Consider the following 6272-nt stretch of genomic DNA (forward strand, 5'->3'; position numbering starts at 1 on the left):
CTAAAATGAAGTTTAATTTTAAAAATGTAATTTGATATATAAATACACATAAATAATAATATTTTTTAACATAATGATTTTTTTATTTATCTCATATTGAATTTATTTATTTAATTTTCAATGTAAATAAAGATCGAACTCTTGTGATGAGTCTTAGAGCAGAATAATAAAAAACAGAACAATCTAAAATAAATGTAAAATACTGAATAAAATCGTATATTTTCTCATATAATTTATTATAAATTGTGATTAATATATATATATGTATATACCATTCATTAACTAACTATTCATTTTTTACAGCTAGAATAACTAAGAATAATTGTTTCTTAACTAACCTAACTACCAGACCTTTAATATCTCCTCTCAAACTCAAACTCAGTTGGGATTAGAAACACAATAAATGTCTCTAAATTTCTCAAACAACTTGACATACACTGTCTTTGTCAAATGTACGATACTTGGTCCTGAGCTTGTATATTTATCACATATAACTTCTTTCTATTCAATTCTAAATAGTTGCAATAACGTAACGATTGTCCATCATTAGATTCACAACTAGTAGATAAGTACTCTTATTATCATAACAGTCCTGTTAGGGAATTAAGAAGGACCTGGCCAACAATAAGTCAACAAATATTTTTGAATTATATTCTATATTAATTAATTGTAGTTATTTAATTTTTTTTAAAAAATACAAAATTAATAATTATTAACTGCCTCTTTTTATTCTAATTTACCTTTTACTATTTACTACGCAAACCCTAATTCCTCTTTAAAAAAAACTTTGAAACTCCAAAAAACAAAACCACCAAAACATAAGATAAAAGTTCATCCAAATTCTAAGAAAAAAACATAAAAAATATAGAAAAAAGAATCATCCAAAACTAATAAAAAAATCATCCAAATCCTAAGAAAAAAAAATACAAAACATAGGAGAGAAAATCATCCAAAACTAATAAAAAGAATCATCCAAAATGTAGAAAAAAGAAACATAAAAAACTAGTAAAAAATCATTCAAAACCAAATAGAAGGAGGAGAAGAAGAGTCGCAGGGTGGCCGGCGACGACGTCTTAGGCGGCGTTGGGTGGATAGTGGGGGGACTCGCGGTGGCGTGTTGCGATGAGTGGAGGAGTCGCCATGGATAGGAGTAGTTGATCGCGCGGCACGAATGGGGACCTGGTGGTGGCTGCGTCGCTACGGATGGAGAACCATGGGTGAGAGTGGCGAGCGATGGGGAGTCCTGATGGGACGCAAGGAGGGTGAAGCAGAAGCGCGATTGTGTTTGTCTTTCCTGCGCGAACGGTAGATGAGGTGGCAGAGAATGATGCAAGGACGACCGACGATGGCGCCCAAGGACGGTGCAGCGGCGGTGCTAGTAGCGTGAAGACGAAACTGCGGTAGCGTGAGGCATTGGGAAGAGAGATTGGAATTTGTGGTTTTGTGTGGTGAATGATGAGTGGAAGTGAAATTTGTGAAAATAAATTAATTATTAAGGTAAATTTTGATTAAAAAATACCATTAATATCAATTAATCAAATTTTGAATTTAAAAAAATAATTTAAAATTAATTATTATTAATTGAGTTGTTTAATTTTTGGCTGATGGACACTTGACTCCCTATACTTTTTCTTATCATAATAGATTATAGGTGCGAAGAGTAAATGAGGAGATAGAAATGGATGGAATGGACGAATGCCTAATAGCAAAAGAAAAAGCATTGAGAACATTACTAGAAAGGTGGTATATTAGAAGAGAAGATTATTGGAGACAGATGGCGAGATCAAAGCATGCAGGATAAATGGATTGAAACACTAAGTATTTCCATGCCTTTGCAAAGACAAAGAGGAGACGGAAGGTGATAGAAACAATATGCATTGAAAGGAAACGAATTACTAAGCCAGATAACATTATGTGGGGAATAAGACAATTTTTTCTTGATTTGTATATTGAGAGCAGTTTTTAAAGGTGGGATTTGATGAGACACTAGTGAACAAGATTATAATTTCTTATGTACAATGACTGGAAAGAATACTAACAAAAGGAAATAAAAGAAGCAGTATGAGATTGTGAATCGTTAAGAGCACCAGAATTGGATAGCTTCAATTTTAAGGCAATCAAGAAATTATGGGAGGTGGTTGGTAATTATTTGTGTGCCATAGTGGAGGACTTCTTTAAGCATAGCAACCTACCTCTCAAAACAAATCTGAAGTGGGTTGCTCTGGCGCACAAAAAAGGGGTTGAACGATCTGGATGATTATAAATCTATTAGTATGATACAATGTGTGTATAAAGTTATTTTCAAGATGCTTTTAAAGAGGTTGTAGCCACTAATGGTAGGATTAGTGGGGGAAAAACAATCGACGTTTGTAGGTGGAAGAAAGATAGTGGATAACGCTCTAATTGCGTGTGAAGTGGTGAATTAGGTAAAGAAGACTAAAAATCCACCTTGGATTATCAAATTGGACTACCAAAAATCATATGATAGGGTTAGTTTTGTGGAGAGGGTATTGAAGAGTATGGGTTTCGGGAAAAAATGGTAGGGATGGATAATGAAATGTGCATTTTGATGGATAATGGTCTTTATGTGATTAAACTTGATGTGATTTTGATGTCTGCTAAGAATAATATTATTTCTTTTTCATGTTTATATTTAGGCTATGTCTGCTAAGAATATTGAAAATAGGAGCAAAATAAATATGTCCTCATCGAATGAAATTCACAAATTTTGGAATAGTACACAAACAGCTGGTAATATAACTTAGTTTTTTGTAATTTTTTCTTTATATTCATGTTGTAGTTGTCTAGTTTGTATGCTTCATGTAAATTTTTCTCTATGTACTCTAGCGCGACTCTAAAGAGACCAGCGAAAAACTATCAAGGGCTGAAGTTTTCATAGCAACTTGCACAAGTAAAAAAGGAAAAGAAATTGATGCTAAAACACAAACCACAATTGTGAGTTATTTGTATTTGAATTTAAATTTGTACAATATATGCTTTAAAGTGATTTCTATTTCTATTTATAGTGAGTTAAAGTTATTTCTCATGTTTTGCATTTTATTAGTTGTTACTTTTGATAGAATGAACTTCAAAACCATATAGAGGCAGGGAAAAACGATGAGGAATCATTTGTAGGAGTGTTAGGAAAGGACCAACGAGGTCGACTTCGTTGTTATGGGGTTTCGATTACAAGAAGCTCTCTTAGCTTAAAAAGGATGAAGAGATTCGCCAAGTCAAAGTTGAATACAACGAGAAGGTCTCATCATTAGAGAAGAAGATGGATGGTGTATGTGGTTTATTAAAGGTATTGGTGTACCAAATCAACCTTGGAATGAGTGAAGAAGAGGTAGCAGTCTTAGTGTAAGCTACCCAAAATTTCTCTTTGGATGCCTCAAGTAGCAGACCAAGAAATACTCTTCACTCTTTCAAATCAACTCACATTCCACTCAAAGATGCTGTAAGTAACTATCTTTTTCATATTATTGTTATAGAGAGATACTAATAAAAAGAATAAAAGTGGTCACTTCCTTGTTTTCATTTTTCATGTTGAATTTTCTGTTTGTAGTTCATGCTATTGTTGTTGGCTAAATATACATTGTTGGTTGTTGAATTTTTTGATTTGTACTGTTGATTGTTCTTTATTTTGGAGATATTTTTGCTTTTTAAAAGTAGGTTAAGTGAATAAGACTTATACATAATTTTCACTCTATTATTCTTTGTCATAGAGAGATATTGAAAAGAGATAGTATAGTATTTATTCATGTCAAAATGGTAAATATTGTGAATACTACGTGGTTTTCAATCTATGCACTAACACAACAATATTTAAAATTATGTAGGGCAGTGGTGAAAACAACTTCGCTCACGATGGATGATCAATAATCATAAAATTTAATATTTGTAATTAAGTATGTAAAGAAAGTAGATAATGTAATAATTGTTGGAATTGTAATGTATGTATTACAAATTCATGGGTAGTTGTTATCACTTTAATTTTTTGTTAGACCTTGTCATGTGATCAACCACTATTTTTAGTGTACAAGTTTATGAAGGTTTTATATTGTTAATAGTAATTAAAATTGTTATGAAGGTTTTATATTGTCAAAATTTTACTTTATCTATGAATCTTTTTAGGTTTTATTACGAAGATTAAAAAAATTGAACTTGAACAAACTTATAGAAGAGTAGCTATTCCGTAGAGCAGCCACTTTTCGCCACGCTTTAAAGCATAGCCATATCTCTAGCTACTAGCACGCTTTAAAAGCATAGACATATCTCTCACGACTTTGCCACACTTTAAAAGCATAGCTGTACTCTAGCTATTGGCACCCTTTAAAAGCGTAACCATATTTATCACTATTGTCACGCTTTAAAAGCGTCGCCGTATCTAGATACTGGCACGCTTTAAAAGTGTAGCCATATCCTCTCGCATACTAAGCGTGGCAATAGATAAAAGCGTGGCGACAAAAAAAGTGTGGCCATAAGTCACCAAAAGTGTGGCGATAAAGCAACCGGCACACTAGCAGATGTGACCCTTTCAAAAATATACTGGTTGCTCAAAAAACGTGGCAAAAAGCTATCGCTACGCTTTTTTTCACTTTTTGCCGCACTTTAAAAACGTAGCAAAATCCTGATTTTCTTGTAGTGTGCTTATCTACAACTTCGATGTCGGTACTAGTTAATGGGGTTTCAACAAAAGACTTTTAAACTTCATAGAGGTTTAAGATAAGCGGATCCCTTTTTGCCATTCCTTTTTTGTTGATGGAACAAGTCTTAAGTAGCATGATGGGAGGACTTTGGAATGCAAGGCAAAGTTATACCACTTGAAGTTGAAAAGAATATGATTTGTCTCACTCATCTACGATTTGCAGATGACACAATCTTATTTTTTTCTATGATACAAAATCTGCAGCAAACTATAAGAGGCTTCTACAAGAGTTTGAAGTAATATCAAGGCTGAAAATTAACTATGGAAAGTCGATGGTGATTTATATGCATTATGTGGAGGAAGAGGCAAGAAGAGCATGTGAGATCTTGGAGTGCAGAAGAGCAGCATTGCTGATTAAATATCTGAAAATCCCTTTGGGAGCAAATTCTCATATAATAGAGACTTAGACACTAGTAATTAAGAAAGTAGAAGAGAGATTAAAGGAATGAAAAGGTAAACTTCTTTTTAAGGTGAAAAAACTGGTATTAATTTAATTAGTGCTCAATAATCTGTTTATGTACTACTTGAATATTCTCAAAATGTCAAAGACAATAGCAGTTAAAATTGTGTCTCTGTAGTTTAGATTCTTCTGGAGTAAGGTAGAAGGTGAAAGAGGTCTATCTATAATGACCTGAAAAGTTGTTCAAAAATCGAAATGTTTGGAAGAATTAAGAGTGGGAGATGTAACTTTGAAGAATGTTGCGCTATTATTTGAATTGTGGTGGAGGTTCAATAAAGAGCTACTAATGTCTAATAAAAGGGAGCCACTTAGATAAAGATGCTTAAAACGTCTTTTTTTAAAGATATTTGTTATTAATTAAAATTTAATACATATAATCGATTAAACTGTGGTATTTTTGTCAAAATTAGATAAGACAAATTGATTTGACCGAAAAATCAGTAAACCAAACCTTGAATCGATCTAAATCAGTATTCTTTTTATAAAAAATGACTACAATAACCCTATTATAGAAAATTACTAAAATATTTTTATTATATATATATATAATTATTTTTTATAAAATAATATTAATTTAAATCGGTTCAAGATATAATTTACTTATTTTTTAGCCAAATTAATTTATTTGATTTAATTTTAATAAAAATAACATGATTTAATCAATTATATGTATTGAATTTTAATTACTTACAAACTTTAAAAAAAAATTATTTTAAGTGTCTTTATCTAAGTGGCCCAAATAAAAATGAAATTACTAATGTCTAAGGGTGTGTTTGGGAAACCCATTAGAAAGGAAGAAGCACGTTTAGATTTCTTGAAAGCTTCAACTTTTGGTTTGGCAAATTTTTTTCACATGAACGCAGAAGTTATTTTTCTACCAAAACCACGTTTACAAGAAGCAATTATTTGTAGCTTCTGCGTTTTTTTAACGGGCTTTTAATCCTAGATACTAATCATTTATTTACCTTTTACCAACTTTATTCTTTATGTATGTTATTGTATTATTTATAAAATTTTTGTTATTTCTATTTATATAAGCTCTATTTAATTTTTTTATTATTTTTAATACTCTCTTTTATAATTATAATTCTCATATACTATGTT

This window comes from Arachis duranensis, chromosome 6 (assembly GCF_000817695.3).
Source record: "Arachis duranensis cultivar V14167 chromosome 6, aradu.V14167.gnm2.J7QH, whole genome shotgun sequence".
NCBI lineage: Eukaryota > Viridiplantae > Streptophyta > Magnoliopsida > Fabales > Fabaceae > Arachis > Arachis duranensis.